The sequence below is a fragment of the Bombina bombina genome, chromosome 3 (genome assembly GCF_027579735.1).
Source record: "Bombina bombina isolate aBomBom1 chromosome 3, aBomBom1.pri, whole genome shotgun sequence".
In the NCBI taxonomy this organism is placed as follows: Eukaryota; Metazoa; Chordata; class Amphibia; order Anura; family Bombinatoridae; genus Bombina; species Bombina bombina.
Genome location: NC_069501.1, coordinates 57,248,722 through 57,273,200, shown reverse-complemented (window position 1 = coordinate 57,273,200; position 24,479 = coordinate 57,248,722).

Here is a 24,479-nt window from a genome sequence, read left to right as displayed (position 1 = left end):
GAGAGCTGGGACCAACGTAACAACACACTACGCCGCCAGGGACTCAGATCCTGCAGTGTCAGACGTGTCCCCCTGCTTAAGCCAGTACATGTCCGTGCCCGTCTGAAGTATGCTAGAGAGCATTTGGATGATCCAGAAGCGGATTCAGAGAATGTCATATGGTCAGATGAAACCAAAGTAGAACTGTTTGGTAGAAACACAAATCATCGTGTTTGGAGGAGAGAGAATGCAGAGTTGCAACCAAAGAACACCATACCTACTGTGAAGCATGGGGGTGGCAACATCATGCTTTGGGGCTGTTTCTCTGCAAAGGGAACAGGACGACTGATCCGTGTACATGAAAGAATGAATGGGGCCATGTATCGTGAGATTTTGAGTGCAAACCTCCTTCAGTCAGCAAGGGCATTAAAGATGAAATGTGGCTGGGTCTTTCAGCATGACAATGATCCCAAACACACTGCCCTGGCAATGAAGGAATGGCTTCGTAAGAAGCATTTCAAGGCCCTGGAGTGGCCTAGCCAGTCTCCAGATCTCAACCCCATAGAAAACCTTTGGAGGGAGTTGAAAGTCCGTGTTGCCCAGCGACAGCCCCAAAACATCACTGCTCTAGAGGAGATCTGCATGCAGGAATGGGCTAACATACCAGCAACCTTGTGAAGACTTACAGAAAATGTTTGACCTCTGTCATTGCCAACAAAGGATATATAACAAAGTATTGAGATGAACTTTTGATATTGACCAAATACTTATTTTCCACCATAATTTGCAAATAAATTATTTCCAAATCAGACAATGTGATTCTCTGGATTTGTTTCCACATTTTGTCTCTGATAGTTGAGGTATACCTATGATGAAAATTACAGGCCTCTCTCATCTTCTTAAGTGGGAGAATTTGCACAATTGGTGGCTAACTAAATACTTTTTTACCCCACTGTAGCAAGAGGTTAAGGCCTGAGTTGAATTTGAAATTTGGGGGAACCTAGCGAGACTCCGTCACAGCAGTCACAGAAACCCTAGGAGATCTTCAGCCAGCAGACACATGGGGTTGGATACCTCTAGTGCACAACCTGGGAACATCACCATGCCCATTACCCCGACTGTCATCCTTACGGACTCTGTACCCCAAAAGCCATGACCTCCTGCTACTAGGAGATTACATAGATATGGCAATGCCAACCTTTAAGGCTGGGGTAATGAGCCCTACAACAAATTACTGCCCTTGGAGCACCAAAAGTTAGGAGCCGAGACCTCACCAAGATTAGGCCTATTAACCCTATTCTCGCCTCTAGCATGGGACCAGCAAGCCTACAGGAGCCAATGGGCCTCAATGTCTGCCACAAAAACCAGTAAACTATAAAGAAGGGGAGGGGAAACTTTACAGGAGAAGATCCAAAGGAGAACGAGGCTGAACTCTGACTCCCTGGGCTTAAATCTGGTGAATAAAAACCCAGCTACACCAACATACACTAGATTTTCATTTCCACAAGGAGGCCAGACCCTCTATTCCATTACAGGTAACAGGCTACCTTACACTACCATTCATGTGCCTGACCACCACACTAATAACCTAACTATACTTGACCTTTGGCCTTATAACCAGCCTGTACCTGACCTCTGGCCTTATAACCAGCCTGTACCTGACCACTGGCCTAATAATAACCTGACTGGACCTGATCACTGGCCTAATAACCTGACTGTAACTGACCACTGGCCTAATAACCTAACTGTACCTGACCACTGGCCTAATAACCTGCCTGCATATAACTACTAAACTAAAAGCATGACTGAGGGTGAGCAGTAACTTAATAGCCTGTCTGTACCTGACCACTGGCCTATGAACTGGCCTGTGCATGACCACTGACCTAATAACCTACCTGAACCTGACCAGTAACCTAATATCCTTTCCATACTTAACCACAGACCTAATAACCTACCTGTATATTACCACAGACCTAATAACCTGCCTGTATATTATCACATACCTTATAACCTGCCTGTATATTACCACATACTTAAAAACCTGCCTGTATATTACCACAGAACTAATAACCTGACTGTATATTACCACGGACCTAATAACCTGCCTCTATATTACCACCTAATAACCTGCCTGTATATTACCACAGACCTAATAACCTGCCTGTATATTACCACTGACCTAATAACCTGCCTGTATATTACCACAGACCTAATAACCTGCCTGTATATTACCACAGACCTAATAACCTGCCTGTATATTACCACAGACCTAATAACCTGCCTGTATATTACCACGGACCTAATAACCTGCCTGTATATTACCACCTAATAACCTGTCTGTATATTACCACAGACCTAATAACCTGTCTGTATATTACCACAGACCTAATAACCTGCCTGTATATTACCACTGACCTAATAACCTGCCTGTATATTACCACAGACCTAATAACCTGCCTGTATATTACCACAGACCTAATAACCTGCCTGTATATTACCACAGACCTAATAACCTGTCTGTATATTACCACAAACCTAATAACCTGCCTGTATATTACCACTGACCTAATAACCTGCCTGTATATTACCACAGACCTAATAACCTGCCTGTATATTACCACAGACCTAATAACCTGCCTGTATATTACCACAGACCTAATAACCTGTCTGTATATTACCACAGACCTAATAACCTGCCTGTATATTACCACAGACCTAATAACCTGCCTGTATATTACCACGGACCTAATAACCTGCCTGTATATTACCACGGACCTAATAACCTGCCTGTATATTACCACAGACCTAATAACCTGCCTGTATATTACCACAGACCTTATAACCTGCCTGTATATTACCACAGACCTTATAACCAGCCTGTATATTACCACAGACCTAATAACCTGCCTGTATATTACCACTGACCTAATAACCTGCCTGTATATTACCACAGACCTTATAACCTGCCTGTATATTACCACATACCTTATAACCTGCCTGTATATTACCACAGACCTTATAACCTGCCTGTATATTACCACAGACCTTATAACCTGCCTGTATATTACCACATACCTTATAACCTGCCTGTATATTACCACAGACCTAATAACCTGCCTGTATATTACCACAGACCTTATAACCTGCCTGTACCTGAACACTAGCTTGATATTGAGCCTGTATCCTACTCAGTATGTACATTACTTAGGACCTGTGGCTTTTGTGGCTTTTATAGTCTCTTTTTATTGCTGTCCTCTGGCTTATTTGACCTTTTTGTATTCTCCTATGCATTTTTTTATTATCAAATTGTTGCTCTGAATAAATAAAGCCTTAAACCTTATTTTGCTTAATACACACACCTGACTGTGATTATTACTAACCTTCAGCTTGACCCACAACATCTAAAATTAGGATTTGGGACATGCATGGTTTTGTATTTAGAATCTCCAGTAGTTAGGAAATTATTTTAAATATGGAACGGCAGCTTGCTCAACACGATACACAGATCATTGGTTATGACAGCAGTGGAAAAATACAATCAGTTTTCAGTCTGGCTGCCACAGGGACCCAGTAAAACTAGGATTTACCATGTCTTTTTCTTTTCCACCTAATTGATCTGACTGCATAGAAAATAGCATCTTACAAAACACATAATGACTAATGAATTAAAGGAGATTTCTCATCAACATACAAAAAGGCTTATTTGAATTTAATTGTTGTCCTCAAGCAGTTCAGATGTTCTGCATTGGAAATTATCTTTGCTTTTTTTTATAGCAGTTTTTTTTTTTCTTCAACTTTAAAACTAAATTATATTACTACCCAGTATACTTTAGGTAGAAGATTTGCTTTAAAGCTGTAAAATGCATCTAGAAAGGCTTAGAGCACATACAAATACATAACCACGGAACACGTATTTTGCTGTTTTCATAAAGACAAAGGATATTTAACATTTTTATAATCCAAGAATGGATTTTGTAAAAGGGGTCTTAGACTTTGACAATATGTGCTATTGTTGTATAGTTTAACAGTTGACAATAATCGCTAAAAGGTAAAATACAAAAGAAAGCTTGTTCTATGGATACTTTCATCTTTCTTTTAAATATATTGAACCAGAGTTTTATGCTACCATATTGGAAACTGGATTTCAGCCCCTCTTAAAAAAATAGGAACATGGTTCAAATTGAGCGCATCATTTTAAGAGAATTTTCAATATATTTTGTTCTCTTGTTCTTTAAAGTATATGTAGTTTGGCTTAAAGGATTACTTTCTGTTATAATTTTTAAGCTAAACAACTAACATATTAAAGTTAATAAACATTAATTAAAACCTACTGACCTATATTTTCTCCAAAACAAAGTTTCATAACGTTCTAAAAGTTATATCTTTTATTCGCCGATGATGTCACGTAATCCTGCCCACTATTTTCAGCACTGCATGTTCAAAATACTTAAACCAATAACTTTGTGTTTAAAGCACCATTTTGAAACCTAGGTATTGTAAACGGATTGGTACAGAGCAAAGGATACCCACGGAGTGGGTTTGGAAAACAATTAAATTAGCAGACAAGATTTCTGATATACGGTAGAGATATTTTAATGAAATGCTATTGATAAAAAGCGTATTTGGGGTAGTTAGTTAGTAACAGGCATAGAAAATATTTACTTACAGTGGCCCTTTAACACTATAGGGAACTAGATGGTGATTAGTGCATATATACTCCTCTTTTCATTGTCTCACAAGATGTGTTCAGCGAGCTCCCAATAGTGGATTGCTGATTTAACTATTTAATTATATGGTGGATATGTATAGATGACAACTCCTTAAAGTATATGTAAATCATTTAAGTGTATGGTTGTTTTCTTGCTATGGCCATAATCTGATTCGCTAACACAGATGCCAATCACTATAGGACATCCAATTCCTTATACACCTATTTGATTGGTCTGTATGTTTACCAAACAGTTTTAAACAGCCAACGGGATCCCTCTATTGATATAATGTATACTTTCTTGAGTGGTTATTCAGAGTTATGTATATGCAAAGCCGATCTCGATCACACGCATCTACAGTATATATTCTTTTCATATGAACGAAACAGCTCTTTATTAATGCTTAGAATCTTTGATAATGGTTTTAGATCAGCTTGATTTCCACCCTTTAATTTTATGTAAAATCATTATGGTTAAATATGTTTTTAAAGTGGTTTAACATTAACATATTTTTACAAATGAGGTCTGTATGCATTTTTGTTTGTTACCATTCTTAGGATTGGTAGAAAAAGACATGGTATTTGTATGATAGGCTTACTACTACGTCAATCATGTATGGAAGACGATAGTTGGTCTAATATGATGCCATTATACCACATTGTATAGAGATTGGTTGGAACTACAGATAAATAAACTGGTGTGGAGAGACCCTACACAGTAATCCAGACACACCTGAGGAGGAAGGGGAACGAGCCCTGAAACACGCTGTGTAGATTGTATTATTACTGCCAGTACCTTTGTACTGAAAACCTGTTATACCACATGTATTTTATTTCTCTATGTTTTATGACATTTGTATTGTCTTTTTAAATATACAAATTTTAATAAATTGTAAATTATATATATACCAGTATTATTTTCCTTTTACTGATGCTGTCAGTATAGACTTGATTAGTACTACTTTACTTATTTGAAGATCTTGAAATGTTTTTCTTTTTCAATTTACTGTAATTGAACCATTGACATATATTATTTGTGCGCTCTCATTGACTACTTTTTCTGCTTTAACTATGTATTTAATCTTTTTGCAAGCATTAAACACATACTGTAGTTAAATGCAAGCAATAGTGCAATAATAAAATGTTCTAACGCATTTTCTTTTTGCATTTTTATGTCTGAAATGTGTAGATACATGGATAAGAATAAAACATACAAAACTAGTAAAGTTAAAGATGACTGATAGTGAATGAGAAGGATGGAACCCAGTGGTTTCCAATAAATATAAAATTAACTTGACCCTACATACATTTTCAGATCACTAATCCCAGATTATTATTGTCTCTTTGGAATTCATACCATCATAATAATAATAATAAAAATAATAATAATTTGCCATCTATTTTTATGGTTTGCATCAATGCCCTCATATTTATTAGAAATGTGCATTCAGGCTTCAGCTAAACAAGCAGACAGATACATTATAGGACAAAACCGATAAAGAATGAAGAATTGCTTGGCCAAATTGTTTTGTTTATTTGTTCCTACCATTTGCCACCAAAAAGGTGCAAGAAGGTAAAAGAAAGCTGCAAAATAACTATATAAGCTTGGCTAATCAGTTATTTTGTTTGTAATGATGGACTGGTCATTCAAGTTGCCATGTCCTCTGTCCAATACCGTCGTATTATTACTAATAACTGTAGCTTAGGGACAGGAAGTCAGGCATTAAATGTTATTTTTAAACATACAGGCCTATGCAATAATGCCTTAGCCTATCATAGGGAGGTGGGAGACTAGGGGGCACTCAGCCATTTTCAATGACTTTGACTAAAAAGGGTCAGATGCAAATCACAGAGTCAGGATCTCCAGATAGGTCAAGATAGGCTGCAGCATATCAGAGAATTATAGAGTAAATCACAATCCTTTTGTAAAGCTTATCAAATTATTAAACTATAAAATCCCCAGAGACTGTAATGGTGAATTTGTAGAAAAATACATTGATACCATTTTACAAAGGATTGTATACATTTGTATGCATTTTCTAAAGTAAGATTTTTGTTAATATTAATTTTCTTTTATTTCTATTGGATATTATGGTAACAAATCATAAACCAATATTCAACCAAACCAAAAGCCCACATGAATGAAATTTGGCCAAACCTAACAATTTGAAAAATTTGAAAGGATTCTTTTGGAAAAAAAAATATGTTTTGCCTATGTACTTGTCTAGTATTTGTCATCTATGTTAAAGGGACACTGAACCCAATCCAATTTTTTTATTTTCTGATTCAGATAGAGCATACAATTTTAAGCAACTTTCTAATTTACTCTTATTATCAATTTTTCTTTGTGCTCTTGCTATCTTTATTTGAAAAATAATGCATCTAAGCTTTATTTTTTGGTGCAGACCTCTGAACAGCACTTTTTTATTGGTGGATGAATTTATCCATCAATCAGCAAGAACAACCCAGGTTGTTCACCAAAAATGGGCCGGCATCTAAACTAAGATTCTTGCATTTCAAATAAAGATACCAAGAAAATGAAGAAAATTTGATAATAGGAGTAAATTAGAAAGTTGCTTAAAATGTCATGCTCTATCTGAATCAAGAAATAAAAAATTTGGGTTCAGTGTCCCTTTAAACTTGACACAGACATACTTAACTACATAATAAACCACCTTATTTTTTTAATGGCTTGAAAAGTCTTAAAGGGACATTAAACCCAATTTTTTTCTTTCATGATTCAGATAGAAAATACCATTTTAAACAACTTTCTAATTTACTTCTATTATCTAATTTGCTTCATTCTCTTGATATTTTTTCCTGAAAAGCATATCTAGATAGGCTCAGTAGCTTCTGATTGGTGGCTGCACATAGATGCCTCCTGTGATTGGCTCGCCCGTGTGCATTGCTATTTCTTTAACAAAGGATATCTAAAGAATAAAGCAAATTAGATAATAGAAGTAAATTGGAATGTTGTTTAAAATTGTATTATCTGTCTGAATTATGAAAGAAAAAAATTGGGTTTAATGTCCCTTTAAAGAAGCACCAGCCCCACTCCTAAACCCTTAGAGAATAACTAGCACCCATTCATAGTCACAAACTCTGCCACCCATATCAACAATTGTTTTTACAGGGAGAAGTGTTTTGTTAGGGAACACCCTGACTCTGTCCCTAGCATCTAAAAATTAGCTAGTAAGCCACATTATTGAGACTACATTGGTTTCACAAGGTTATATATAAAATTATATTAATAATAACAATGTTAAGAATACAAAGTAAAAGTATGTCATGGAAAATATCAATAAATTCCATTATACTCTTAGCAATTTGTCTCTTGTAAAGCATGGCATATATTGAGGGGATGTATAAACATAAATGCACGTACATATAAATTAGATTTTAAACCCAGTGTGTGGGCATTATTGAGCGTTATTCCTCAAGCTATTTGTAGGGAGTTGTTTTAAAAACAGCCTAATGGCTTGAGTGAAGTCCTTATGTAGTTCTACGTAAGAGAAATATTAATCTAATTTATTTTCTTGGAAAATGTCTAACATGCTGAATGAGACCTGCTGTATATCTGAACGCGCCACAGCATTTGTTTTGCAGATATATGACTCTTTAACTAGCCTCCAACAAAAGAAACATGTATTGCATAATCTGTGATATTTATGTGTTGTGCTGTTGAGTTCAGAGCTTTGGGGCTGAAGTTTGCAAGGCAATTAAACATCTGCTGAATTTTTAAACAAACTTTCATCTGATCCAGGGCAGGAGGAGCATAAGACAATGCCGAGCAATGTATTTCCATCTTTATTTTTAACCTAAATTTAAAGGGACATAAACACAGAAAGCGATTGCTCTAATGTGTTCATGCATTTTTATTGCATTGCTACTTGCATATACCTATGTGTTTGACCCCAGAAAAATTATGTTTTTAAGAATTATATTTTGACGTAAAATACACGTGCCTTTTATTGCATTTTTTATAAATTTTTTCCCCTTTACCTAGACAGTGGTTCTGATGGGCTGCTGGGTGTTAAGTCATTTCAGCCATTATTGTAGAAAGCTCAAAGGTGCAAGGCTGTACCTATTTTACATGTACAGTGATCTACTCAAGGATCAAATACTCACCAGCATGGCGAGAAATCTAGCAAAATCTTTGTTGACTTTTATTGAACATTATATTGTGATGCAAGTGTCTCTCCTTCACATCCAGAACCTGCATAGTAAAATAAACAGCTCTCAAGCTAAAGTTTTACTTTCTAGAGTTATTTAAGGGACCTCACAGTGCTGATGAGACCTCTTGGCTAATTTCATAAGAGTGAAGAGCTTTAGGTCATCGGAAGTAAAAAAAGGAAGCCCAGTGGCACTTAGCTTTTTGTCCACCTTTATTTGTAATCTTAGTTTTCCTAGACTAGAACTAACCCGGCCATCAGAACAGATAAAGACCTTCCAAGTCTATTTTGATTTTAATTTTATGCTAAGATGAATTGAAAAACCTCTTGGAAAGCTTTCTATTAGATTAAATTATTGCTAGACATGTGCATTTGTTTTGTTACAAATGCTTATTTGTTAAAGAAATAGCCAGCCCTCGGACACGAAGGAACATAGGGGGAGGGGGCTTTTGACCCCTAGGAGGAGTTAGTCCCATATTTGGTGGAGTGGGGTGGGTCCCTGGAGAAGGCTATATAAGGAAGTGTGGGACGGCCATCTCCAGAAAATAATTTTCGTGGCAGCAAGAAGTTTTCCCTCCCTCCCATTGTTTGCGGTTTTTATGTTTTGTCACAGCTTGGCGGGTACTAGTTCCCTCATGTCTGCAATTGGACTATGGCCAGAGCTACAGCCACGCTAATAGGAGGCTTAGCAATATGGCTCCCAGGACCTGTGCTAAAGGAGAAGGTCCTTTAGTAAAGGCCCTGGTAGCCTTTGTGCAGTTCTCCAGCGTGCACAAGGTAAGTATTTTCCTTTTTCACCTGTAGTAAAGTAACATTCACATTTGATTAACGATAATAAATCTATATGTTCCACGAATAATCGTTATTCGTTTAATTAAAAACAAGACAAATTACGAATAGCACAAGCAATGAATATTTAAAATGAAAAATTCGGCCTTACCGAAAACTTCACCCATGCACATGTCTGATTATTGCTGATATTTCCTATGCATAGATACTACTGATGCATTCATTGTCAATACTTCTTGTATGCTTTATTTTGGGGTAATTTATTTCAAAAACTTTGCCCAAACTAGTGCTAGAAAACTTGTGCCATCAGAGGCATATTGTAGCCTAGGCCAACTAAGCTTATGCAAAGGAGAGCAGAATATGGCAAAGCAAATTTTTTTTTTTTTTTCAACAAGCTTTATTGAAATGAAAAGAACAATATTACAAGAACAAAGAGCCCAACAGTAACATGCATTCAGTCTAGGGAGAAGGAGAAATTAAATTAGAATTGTCCTTGGTTTTGTAGGAAGGCAAAGCAAATTTTGAGCAGTAGTTCTATAACATAGTGACTTTCAACACATATGTTCTTCAAATGTTTTATTTCTTAATTGTATTATAAATGAATGATCCTTGTTGTCTAATGAGGGTTTATAAACCTGTTATGTATTGCTGGCCTTTTCTTGTCAGAAATATATGAGGCAAACATGAGTTAAACATGAGTTAAATTTGTTGGCGTTGGGAAATTTGGGGGCAGCAGTAATTAACATATATTAGTTTTGTTTGGATCTGAAATAATTTATTTTTTAAGGGATCGTCTTCTTTTTATACATCACCAACTGTGTACATGAAGGTGGTTTAGTCACGGTACACCAGTAAAGTAAACTTCTTGCACATATGCAAAGTATCTGCTTGATTGTCATTTTTATGTCCTTGCTAAAAGGTTCACTTGACGGAAGGTCTTTGAGATCTCAAAAGGACTTATGATCTAAAGCTCTACACTCTAGTGAGATTATCTAAGATGTCTCATCAGCACTGCAAGGTCCTTTAAGGTATTTTAGAAAGGTAATATTTCATCTTAACTGTAGTTTATTTAGCTATATAGGGTTCTGGGTGTTAAAAAGAGACAATTGCATTGCAAACAATGCTATAAAAAATCCCCCAAAGATTGTGTGAAAATCTCCATACCAGTGAGTCAACAGACCCTAAATATGATCCTAAACTAAAGATTAGTGCTGTGGAATCTGCTCTACAAATAACTGATGATCATAATTATAATAATATTCAATAGGCTGAATGCAGAAGACGGAAAGAAAAAGAAATATAACATACACTTTCAAGAAAGTCTTTTATCATCTTTAAGGACGTGCATACACTGCCCAAAGTATATTATTATAGAAGTATACTATTATTATTATTACTATAGTTTATTTGTAGAGCACCAACAGATGCTGCAGCGCTATAAACATAGGCGGTATACAAGATAGCATTTATAGGGCTCAAATGGGTAGAGGGCCCTTCTGAGAGTTGCACTGTTGTAGTCGGCTCTTATTTGGGTGATCTACAAACAGCTGGGCTCATAGGCTTATATTCTAAGGGGTTCAAGGGGAAAGCAATAAAGTTAGGAAAGGTTAGTGTAGGTTGTATGCATCCCTGAACAGTAGAGTCTTTAGGGAGCGCTTGAAGCTTTTAAAACTAGGGGAGAGTCTTGTGAAACGAGGCAGAGAGTTCCACAAGATGGGAGCCAGTCTGGAGAAGAGCAATGTGTAAGGAAGATGAGCCCAACAGAAAGTGGTAACCGGGCAGAGGATGACCCAGAGAAGACTACACTAAGTGGCCCATTTATCAAGCTCCGGATGGAGCTTGAGGGCTCGTGTTTCTGGCGAGCCAGTAGGCTCGCCAGAAACACCAGTTATGAAACAGCGGTCTCAAAGACCGCTGCTCCATAACATGTCCGCCTGCTCTGAGCAGGCAAACAGACATCGCCGTAATTCAACACCCCCTGATGGCGGCCAATTGTCCGCAAATCTCCAGGGGGCGGCATTGCACCAGCAGCTCACAAGAGCTGCTGGTGCAATGCTGAATACAGAGAACGTATTGCTCTCCGTATTCAGAGAGGTCTGTCGGACCTGATCCGCACTGTCAGATCAGGTCCGACAGACCTTTGTTAAATAGAGGCCTAAAAGTATGGTTAGATAGATAGGAAGAGAACCATGAGAGAGCTGTGTCTCAAATGCTAAAGGATTGGAGGGTGGCCAACAGTATCAAAGGCTGCAGACAGATCAAGGAGGATAAGCAGAGAGAAGTGGCCTTTGGATTTTGCTGTAAGTAGGTTTTTGTTAACCTTAACAATTGCTGTCTCTGTGGAGTGATGGGCACGAAATCGAGATTGCAGTGGGACAAGGAGGGAGTTTAGTGTAAGGAAATGGGAAACATTTACATATACTAGCTTTTCAAGTAGCTTTGAGGCAAGAGGGAGTAGGGAAATTGGGTGGTAGTTGGATGGGAAGGTTGGATCGAGAGAAGGTTTTTTGAGGATAGGTGTGATCAGTGCATGTTTTAGAGATGAGGGAAATATACCAGTGCTGAGGGAGAGGTTGAAGATGTGTGTGAGTATAGGAGTATAGGGGTTTCAATTTTACTTCTATTATTAAAGGGACACTGAACCCACATTTTTTCTTTCGTGATTCAGATAGAGCATGCAATTTTAAGCAACTTTATAATTAACTCCTTTTATCAATTTTTCTTCGTCCTCTTGCTATCTTTAATTGAAAAAGAAGACATCTAAGCTATTTTTTGGTTCAGCACCCTGGACAACCCTTGTTTATTGGTGGGTGAAATGGGCCGGCATCTAAACTTATAGTCTTGCTTTTCAAATAAGGATACAAAGAGAATGAAGAAAATTTGATAATAGGAGTAAAATAGAAAGTTGCTTAAAATTGCATGCTCTATCTGAATCACGAAAGAAAATATTTGGGTTCAGTGTCCCTTTAATTTTTCTTGGTATCTTTTGTTGAAAATCAGGGGCATAATCTCAGGAACCCATGTCTAGAGCACTATATTGCAGCAGTTTTGCAAACATTTATTCCCTTTGCAAGAATATTAGATGGCCGCACTATTTCCTGCCATGCAGTGTTCCAGATGCCTACCTAGGTATCTCTTCAACAAAAAATATCTTGGGAGCTAAGCAAATTTGATAATAAAGTAAATGGGAAATTTGTTTAAATTCGTATGTTCTGTCTAAATAACAAAAGAAAATATTTGAGTTTCGTATCCCTTTAAACATAAACATACAATACATAATTCAGCATTGCTTACCCCTCCAAAACATATAGGTGATAGCTTTGCCTCTCCTGGACAGCCGTAAGGTAAACTCCTTATCCACTAAGCCACACCATAACTACAAAATAAAGGAGTGACAGAATTTCTCCTCACACACCTCCATAGCCAAATGTCTTAACCTAAACGTATCTATGGGCAAGATTACAAGTCGCATGCTATGTTTTCCGCACGCAATATAGTCTTTTCGCAATCAATTTCCATTGTGCAGCTATTACAAGTCTTGAAAAATCGCGATTGCAGCACTCCCAAAGATGTGTATATAAACTTTTTGCAAGGTGTGCTAAACCAAATTTTGCATTTGTATATATATATATATATATATATATATATATATATAAAACTAACACCTGCGATTGCGGAATGGCGATCGCTATAACGCAATCATGCGATCTCAGTCGCACACTGAAGATTAAATGTAAGGTACCCCTTTTATATATGGGGTACCTTGCATTCCTATTGGCTGAAATATTCAAACCAGCCAATAGGATGAGAGCTGCTTAAATAGTAGTGTTAGGATTTTTTTAATTTTGTAACTTAGGTTTTTTATTTTTCGTTTATTTTAGTTTTTTAAAATAGTTATATTAGGTTTATTTATAGTTTAAGCTTAGTTTTTTTTTATATTCCCCAGGTAAGTTTTTTTTTTAATTTAAAGTTAGGAAGTGTTATGTTTAAGGGTTAATAGTTGAATTTAGTGTGTTGCGATGTGGGGTTTGGGAGTTTAGGGGTTAATATGTTTATTTAGTGTTGGCGATGTGGGGAGTCGGCGGTTTAGGTGTAAATATTTAAATTTAATGTTGGCGATGTAGGTGGGTGGTGGATTCGGGGTTAATAGGGTTATTATAGTATTTGCAATGTGTGAGGTGGCAGTTAAAGGGTTAATGGGTGTTTAGTGTACTTTGTAACATATTTGTTATGAGTTTTGTGAAACATTTTTGTTTCGCAAAATCCATAACTACTAGTTTTTGATTGCGGAATGGATCGTGGTAGTATAAGCTATAACACTAGCGTAATAGCCTGACCGAACTACTTGTAATATGGGAGACCTGAAAATTCCACACTCAAAAGCCATTTTTTTAATGCAGAAAGGAGAGTTGTGGTATATGCTAAAACGCTAGCTGTATAGCTGTACCGCCGCAACTTGTAATACGGGAGACCTGTCATTCCGCGCGCAAAGGCCAATTTTTCAGCAGTATAGCTGTACTGCAAAACTTGTAATTTTCCCTATTATTCTTAACAAAGAATATAATTCTCTTATTTAAATTCGGAGGCTTTTCCAATCTGCAATTCTGGCTTTCCAAACAGTTGTCAGTTAATACATATCTGATGTAAATCTTGTCACTAATGTTGCTCAGAGGAGCAAAGGTTGAAATAGGCTCACTAGGACACAACCTGGCGTTTTGTACTAAATAGGCAATGTTCCCACTAATAGGCAGTGTCCAACTGCTGTTTTCCCTTTAAAATGCATAGTAAATCACTCCCTGCAGAAAGAACATAAAGTGGCACAGACATCAGTCTCTGCTTCATGCTCCCTAATGTCTGATGACTTTGTACATCAAACATCTGAACAACACCAACCTTATAAACTATAAACAAAGATTTAACCCCTTGGCTCCCTGCAAAGGCTGCAATGGAGTGTTATACAATAATTTGCTGCCATTTTATGCAGTTAAGGGGTTATATTCAGATTGATTCTTGCAGAAGAATAATTTTAGTATTGCAGATTCCAGGATATACTGTATATGGGAAAAAATGGATGTGGCAATTTGGGGATTTGCTGGTGGGCTGACTGATGCCCACAACTGCATCGCTCCACCTCTCTTGCAGTGTGCAAAGAAACAGCTGCAACCTACTGGGTGATAGCAGAAGAGGAAGTTAAACTGAATGCAAAGGGAAAGAAGAAGATGGGAGGAAAGAGAGCAAAGAGAAAATATAAAATATAGGAAAATAATTGATGAATAAGGGAATTCATGAGAGATAAAAAAAAATGTGAGGAAAAAAGGAAGCGAAAGATGTGTCAAGTATGTCTGATTATGTTATATACCTTAAGCTGTTTCTGAGATTAAACTGCACTGTGGGATTGTTTGTTATACATCTGCCTTGAATCTGTGAGTAATCTGACTATATACCCAGAATTCCCAACTGCCCTGCATTTTGGTTCTTAAGGAGCACTTATCCTTTGCCCCCTCCCTGGCTGTTCTCCATTTTCTGTAAGAGAACCCATCTAAAAATGACAAGACACACTCCTGGTCAACCGCATCCATGACACACTCCTGGTCAACCGCATCCATGACACACTCCTGGTCAACCGCATCCATGACACACTCCTGGTCAACCGCATCCATGACACACTCCTGGTCAACCGCATCCATGACACACTCCTGGTCAACCGCATCCATGACACACTCCTGGTCAACCGCATCCATGACACACTCCTGGTCAACCGCATCCATGACACACTCCTGGTCAACCGCATCCATGACACACTCCTGGTCAACCGCAATCCATGACACACTCCTGGTCAACCGCATCCATGACACACTCCTGGTCAGCCGCATCCATGACACACTCCTGGTCAACCGCATCCATGACACACTGCTGGTCAACCGCATCCATGACACACTGCTGGTCAACCGCATCCATAACACACTGCTGGTCAACCACATCCATGACACACTCCTTGAATATGACCCATCTCAACCTTTTTATATATTATTTAGCATTTGCCCCCAGCCTTGGTCGCATATACTAGATAGAAAATGTTGGTATGTATGTATGTTTGAATGTATGCATGTGTGTATGTATCTATGTATGCATGTGTGTATGTATCTATGTATGTATGTATCTATGTATGCATGTGTGTATGTATCTATGTATGTATGCATATTTATATGTATCTATGTATGCATGTATGTATCTATGTATGCATGTACTGTATGTACGTATGTATCTATGTATGCATATATGTACGTATGTATCTACGCATGGATGTATGTATGTATGTATCTATGTATGTATTCATATTTATATGTATCTATGCATGCATGTATGTATGTATCTATGTATGTATGCATCTATGTATGCGAATTTGCATGTATGTATGCATGTATGTATCTATGTATGTATGCATCTATGTATGCATATTTGTATGTATCTATGTATGTATGCATCTATGTATTTATGTATGTATGTATGTATGTATGTATGCATCTATGTATTTATGTATCTATGTATGTATGCATCTATGTATTTATGTATGTATGTATGTATGCATCTATGTATTTATGTATCTATGTATGTATGCATCGATGTATGTATGCATCTATGTATGTATGCATGTATGTATGAATGTATGTATCTATGTATGTATGTATGCATGTATGAATGTATGTATCTATGTATGTATGTATGCATGTAAATATGTATGTATCTATGTATGTATGTATGCATGTATGAATGTATGCATCTATGTATGTATGTATGCATGTAAATATGTATGTATCTATGTATGTATGTATGCATGTATGAATGTATGTATCTATGTATGTATATATATATATATATGTATGAATGTATGTATCTATGTATGTATGTATGATTGTATGCATCTATGTATGCCTTCAGTGTGACTGCTGCTATTTAACTGTCCTTTCTTTAAGGATTCTGGGTTATATTCCCCACTTGCACTATATGCCATTTGAATGTAAAAAGGAATTGAATAACAATATGCAAGAAGTGCACTTCAAAAGCAATAAAAAGGGAGCTAAGAGGGAGTTAAAATTAGAAATGTGGGAATTGATAGGAAATGTTTGCCACACTCCCAGTATTACTCATTGTTCGTAGTGTCAAATAATAACTGTAAAGAATACATAGAAAAACCAGAGCTGGGCTGGGAATAAAAAGCAGCCCTGGATATATGTGAAGACCAATCCTATTTTCCATTGCATCTGTGAAATGCAAAAACCCTATTTTTCTCAAGGGGAATAATGGAATATTTCTGCCCTTATATTTTTTATTGGAATTAAATTATATTAGGTTAAACTAATAAAAATGCCAGATTGTTGTCATATAGGCAACCTGCAACCCAAGATCACACATGACTGCATCACACAGTGTGAATGTGATTATCCATAGTGTGATCTGGAGAAGACACTCAAAACAGTTTGTCATTCTGTCTCGCAGTGTGACTTGACTAGACTCTAGAAACCATTCATAGGAGGGCTGCTGAAATGGTACATGGTCTAGGAAGTAAAACTTACAAGAAAATACTTTGGGACCTTAATATGCATAGCTCATAGGAGAAAAGAAGATAGGTGATACAGCAGTCCCTAGTGTTCTGGTAGGCAGATATTTAGTGGTACAATCAGTTAAATTATTATACATCTTTATGAAGAGTCGGCACACACAACATTGCAGAAAATAAGCCCCCTATTCCATCCCATAAGGACTCCTGTACAAAGTGTCTTGTGTGCAGTGTTTTCACATTCTTATCCATTTTCAAATCAATCAGTAACCATTCAATTTGCACAAGCAAATCAAATATATTTTAAATTACACCCAATTATGCAGCAAACATTATTCCAATTTCCTTTTAAGGACATTTAAGCACCTAATTCTATGTTTTTGTTTTACAGTAATTAAAAAAAATCTAGTATCCTCCAAACCCATAAAAAAACTTTAATCTTGAATAAGGAATTTGTTTTTTTAAATAATGGGGTTTATGTTCCTTGGTACTAATGATCGCCTGCTAGCAACCATTAGTTGCATTTGTATATGTGTCATGGCTCATAGACCGTATTTGCTTTAAGGCAGTGCACAGATGGATGCACCTCGCAAAACAGGTGACATTATACAGAGGAACATTCATAGGAGGTTAATGTGTAAATGCAAAAAAGTGTAAAAGTCTTAAAATGCTTTAGCAAGGGTGGGAAGTTGACTCAGCACTTACATGGTTAAGGATATTAGACTAATAAAAACAAATGTATCTTTGGCAGATATGCAAACTTTGGCAATCCCCAATGTATCCAGTAGTGTTTACTTTGCCTTTGGCTGCTCTGCTCATAGTGACTAACGGCTAGAGAAACTGTCCACTTTATCAGGATGTTCAGTTTGACAGCACATAACTCCAGAAAGGTGCAGATTAATAAAGATAACATCTATAGAGGCGCTTGCCTCTTACTACATTGCTGAAGGTGAATAAAGACCCACTTTCCAGTAATAGCAGTTGTGACAAATGAGCACACTGTCATATCCTGCTGCAATGCCTTTTGATAGAGATGTATCCATCTATCACTCCCTATTGAAATACATTGTGCCTTGAGTGTTTGTTTCCAGTATTCTTCCATAACCCGAGTCCCTAGATTTATTTACTATTTTGCAGCCAGAGAGACTAGCAACCCTTTCCTGAGCAAGAAGCTAAAATCCTCTCTGGTAGCAAAAGTATTAAATAGAAACTCAGATGCAATAATTACATGCTCTAATTCATTTAACCTTTGATTTACTGACCCTGTCTAATGAGGGGGTTGATAATCTATTGTTTAATAGTTATTGGCATGCTAAAGGCTGACGATAAGCCATTTTCTATGTTGATGTGATCACCATCCGACATTTTCATTGTTTATTGGTAGCACTGTCTTCATTAGAATTTCTGTGAAATATGAATCATCACAATCTAAATTCTCAATGCTTAATGGAACATTTATGGGGCCATTTCTCACTTAACAAATTCAACAGCTAAAAGAACTTCATAAAACAAAAACAACTCTTTTTTACTTATTATACAGTACTCCAAAATGTTTTTTAAAGGTAATATTTCTTTTGGCATGGGAAAAAAAACAATGACATTATCCTCCAGTGGCGTATTTAGGTTTTGTGCTGCTCTAGGCACTCAAAATTCTGCTGCCCCCACCTCCCAGGTTTTAGGCCTTTTTTGGCTATAAAATTTTGTGTGCCGTGACTTTTTTTTGTGGCATTTCCAAATGTTCAAGTGTGCGTGTGTTTATATTTTTGTGTGAGTGTGTGTAGTGCAGTGAGCAGCAAATGTGAGCAGTAAATGTGTAGTGCAGTGTGCGTGTATGTGTGGGTGTAGTGAGTGTGTCTGTATTGAGACTAAAAAAATACTGCCCTGGGGGGGGGGGTGTCTGGGTGGCCACCATGACTGGTTGCAAAACTAGAAGCTCCTAATATCATATGGATAATCCGCTGATTATCTAAAGAACAACCAAAAATCTACAACTCTCTCACATATATACCACATTGTAGAACACTGCTGTATATATGGATGTTTTTATTGAGGAGATCACATTAACTGGAGCGCTAGACTGGACAGTCAATTAGGTGAGACAGAGGCCTTGTGATATCAACCCTTAACCCCCCGGTTCACCGGGTAGAGCAGGTCTACTTCACTGCTGATACGAGATGGAGGAATACCATGAGATTCTGTATACTTTACTTGTAAACTTTGAACATAAGATAGATGACTGGTTTAATACTCTTATTGAGTTAGGAAAGTATGGCTTTCAGACAAATGAAGACAAGCAACCTGTTAGCTTTCAGGCTGATGCTACCTTACCTCAAACAGAGAAACCTAGAGGATCTTTGTATTTTTTTATGAGCAACGAAGGCATTGACATACAATTGCCTACAGTCAGCCCAACCTCACTAGATTGAGATATAATGGAACCCAGACAAGTGCAAACTACCCTGATATGCCATTCGGACCCACACCTTACCATACAGGCCCTGGCATCACAACAGCTAAATTCTCTGGTCATTTATCTTGATGTTGCAGTGAAGATCAGTAACCCACCTCTGGTCTCTCACCGGGAAGATGCAGCCAGCTTCCATGGATGAGTTCCAGAGTCCCTGTATCTTCTTCTTGAACTAAAGGACCCTGTGATGCCAGAGGTTCAGAGCTGGAGGATGAAGGCTTTGAGCCTACTCTCTGCCAGGTTCTTTCTTGTATATCCAGACTAGAGGATCTGTTATGCTTCAAACAACAGGCAGGACATATACTGCAGAGCGCAGTGTAAGTTCAGATCTGAAGTTGGATGAACTTATGAATATCTCTGACCAACATGGTCAGGGTTTTTTTTTTTTTTTAGGGAGTCATTGAGGAACTATGGCTTTACTTGGGCTGATTTCATTTAAGCTCTGGATTACTAGAATGGTTTGCACCAAATGTTTTCTTTTTTCATATGTATTGCAATTTTCTTACAGATGTGAACTTTCCTAATATCCCTCAATAGCCTATATCAAAACTTTCCATGTTTGAGATAATTCTTGCTGTCAGTTTTTATATTACTTATTAGAGTATACCATACATATGTCTCTCGAGATGTTTTATATATTAGATTGCCTTCAAACAAGGTATTTGAATTTTGCTGGCTAAAAATAAAAAAAATATTGTAATATAGCATTAGACAGTACCTCACACTGAGTCACTTTACAAGTAGCTAACAGCTGTTACATTTTCAGGTATATCTATGCTGATCTCTGCCACCATTCCCCTTTGTTAACTGCTTTAGAATTGGGTCATGAAAAATGACCCTCTTTTTGAAAAATATAAGAGCTCTGACTTTGTCCCCTATGCTCTTTCACCAGCATTATACAGTAGAATTTATATTCTTAGAAGCCCACTGAGTCTCAAGTGTATCATTATTTTAACAGCTTATCATGTTTTGCGCCTATTTTTTCTAGTTTTCGATTTACTAACTATTTGTGGATATTATTACTTGTCACTATTATTATCTGCCATAATTACTTATTAATACATCTTGGGTGACTTGATTTTCCCAAGTGGTTTTGCTAATGCAGTTGCTGCCACTTATATTTATATATTATTGACATTGGTTATCCTTTAGTTTTTTATTTTCATAAAGATCAGCTTAAGTTTCATACTCTAAAACCAAAGAGAGTTCACAGAAATTTCTAGTTTCCCTCCAGCAAATATCTTACCTAGAATAGGTCCATGAGTGGCCTTCATCTCAAATGTTTTAGCTATATCAGTAAACATTTGTTCTAATAATGCCTTCAAATATTTAACTGCTAACACTCTCTCCATGATTTTTACTAGTTTACATTGCTTACCTCAGTTACTTCTTATATATAGTCTAGGGATGGGCGAATGTTTTGCAACATTCGAAAAACGGCACAAATTTTAACACATTTGTTCATTTGAATCGAATTTCAAATGTTTACATAACATTCTAACATTCGATTTTTGAATGTTCGGTTTCGAATTTTACGATTACATTCGAAAATATTATTTTTGAAAAATTCGAATTTAGATTGTAATAGTATTTCTAATGCTTTTTCTTTAAATGTAATATTCGAATTATGCAATAATCGAATTCGAAAAATTCGAATTTAGATTGTAATAGTATTTCTAATGCTTTTTCTTTAAATGTAATATTCGAATTATGCAATATGTGTATTTGAATTCGAAAAATTCGAATTTAGATTGTAATAGTATTTCTAATGCTTTTTCTTTAAATGTAATATTCAAATTATGCAATATTAGAATTCAATTTTTTTTAATTTATATTCAAATTCGAAAAATTCGAATTTATATGTTTGTAATAGTATTTCTAATGCTTTCTTTAAATGTAATATTCGAATTATGCAATATTCTATATGGAAACATTCGAAATGATATATTTGTATCTATTATGTATCAATTTACTAGATTCCCGCCCTACCACATGAACTATTGAACTTCTGAATAGTATTTGTTAAATAGAATGTTAAATTCGAAATTTCGAATGTGGACATTCAATATAATTATAAACATTCAAATTTGAAAATGACATTCGAAAACTGTAAATAACATTCGATTTTCGAATTTTTAAGAATATTCGTTCTTATCGACATTTGGATTTAGAATTCGAATTTCGGTAATAACATTCGTTCTACATTCGAAATTCGAAAATTTACACATTCGCCCATCCCTAATATAGTTATAGATCCAAAAGTGGCCTCTATCATAACAGAAGGATGCATAAGCAAAAATAACTTTCACTGTTTACTGTCATTGTTCATTTTTTTAGTACTATAGACATTCATATACCTGCCAGGTGTCTTGCAAAAGTGGCTGCTGGTGTATCATATGTTCTTTACCTTTAATAACCAAATAGTCCATAAGAGGCCAGCTTAATAGTCAGCCATTTACAATATTCTTACTGTAAAAGGAGGATTGTGAAGCCTATCTCTTGTCACTCGTTATTACTCTTTTGCTTGTATCAATAACATCAACTGAATTTTTGTCATTACTGTTATATGGCGATCAATGTGTGATTTGTGTTTTGCAAAGCCTCAATTAAAAACGATTAAATAAAAAAAAATACTGTCCCCTGCCCCAACCTGCCACCCTAGGCAAGTGCCTTGTTTGACTGGGCCAAATTATGCCCACCTTATTAGAGGCAATGTAAACAAAAAGATATCAACACTACCTAGTCAATCCATTAATAATAAGCACTTTTGCACTAATACAAAATAGCAAAATCAATAGAATACAATACAAATAGAATCAATACAAAACAATAACACATTTCCACAATACCAATAATGCCCCTGTTAAAATCTCTTTAAAGTGAAAGCAAATTGGATTTACTAATGAAACAAATAAAGGGCGACTTTCATTCATGAAGTATAAGATACTTCATGCAGAAAGCTCCTTTATTTGATTTAATCGATCACCGCTCTTAGCTCCTACAGCAGCGCATGGCTAAAATATTTTTTGGCTAAGAGGTGACATTTTCATCTCTTAGCCAATTGCTGTGCGGTAAATCCGGCTCCCATGGGCGCCAAGCCGGATTTACCGCACGGCTATTGGCTAAGAGGTGAAAACGTTACCTCTTAGCCAAAAATTTGTTTAGCCGTGGGCTGCTGTAGAAGCTAAGAGCAGCGATCGAGTGAATCAAATAAAGGAGCTTTCTGCATGAAGTATCTTATACTTCATGAATGAAAGTGCCCTTTATCTGTTTCAATAGTAAATCCTAGCGTTTGTAAAACGCTAGGATTTACTTTCACTTTAAGAGACATACACAAATATCCTATGATTTTGGAGCACAACAAGATAATTGCACAGATATCACCTTTAAGCATCATTACACACTATGAAAAGGATTATATCAATATAAAGACCCGCAAACCTGTAATGTGGTTGCTAAACTCCCAAATCTCCATTTTGTTTGTTGTTAAAATCGCACATTTGTATTACGAAATTATGAGATTAATGATGAATATAATTAATTTGTGGGTTTTTGGGGAGGTAAAGATTTTTGGTGAAAACTAGATATGTGGTTTTTTTTCTTGTTTTGTTATTTCTTAATCATTTGAAAATGAATATTACATTTGAACACATTATCATGTTATTCATTCAAATGACAGTAAAGTCAAAGCTAAATATAAATTGATTCAGTAGAGCGTGGAATTTTTAAACAACTTTAGTATTTACTTCTATAACCAATTTTGATTAGTTCTCTTGGTATCCTTTATTAAAGTTATCCTAGGTAAGAAGTGTGCATGTGTCTTTAGCCTGGCAACAGTGTTTGCAACAATGTGTATAGCAATGCTATACATAGTTGCAAACTGCTGCCATAGACTGATATATACACGCTCCTAAAATCCTATCAGCCTACATAGATTTTTTACCAAGAAAGCAGCACAAATGTGATCATTGAAATAAATTGGAAAGTTGTTTAAAATGTCATGCTCTATCTGAATCATGAAAGTTTAATTTTGACTTGACTGTACTTTTGGCAGTAGAAGCATTTTGAGATTGTAATCCCTGGCAAAACAATTGGACAATACTAGCCAAAGTTTAGAAATTGTGAACTTTGTAAAACAAGCAAAAAATTGTGATAAACCCCTAGGTTTTTTACCCCCACGACTGATTTAAACACTTAAAGGGACACTGAACCCATTTTTTTTCTTTTGTGATTCAGGCAATTTTAAGCAACTTTCTAATTTATTCCTATTATCAATTTTTCTTCGTTCTCTTGCTATCTTTATTTGAAAAAGAAGGCATCTAAGCTTTGTTTTCGTTCAGGACTCTGGATAGCACTTTTTTATTGGTGGATGCAATTTATCCACCAATCAGCAAGGATAACCCAGGTTGTTCACCAAAAATGGGCCGGCATCTAAACTTACATTCTTGCATTTCAAATAAAGATACCAAGAGAATGAAGAAAATGTTGTAATAGGAGTAAATTAGAAAGTTGCTTAAAATGTCATGCTCTATCTGAATGACAAAAGAAAAAATTTGTGTTCAGTGTCCCTTTAAGTAAAGTCCCAATGGGAGCCATAAGCATTGCAGCTCCTTAATAGGACATAATCAGTGACACTGTTTACATGTAGTTGCAAGTTCTTATTGGCTCAACAGTAATGTTCTAACCTGGAAATAATAGGGTCAATTACAGTCCTTTAGAAAAATGTATCAACTGATTTAGCTACAAAATCATTGGTTAAATCATTGGATTAATTTTTCTAAGTAATTGTATTCAACCATAATATGT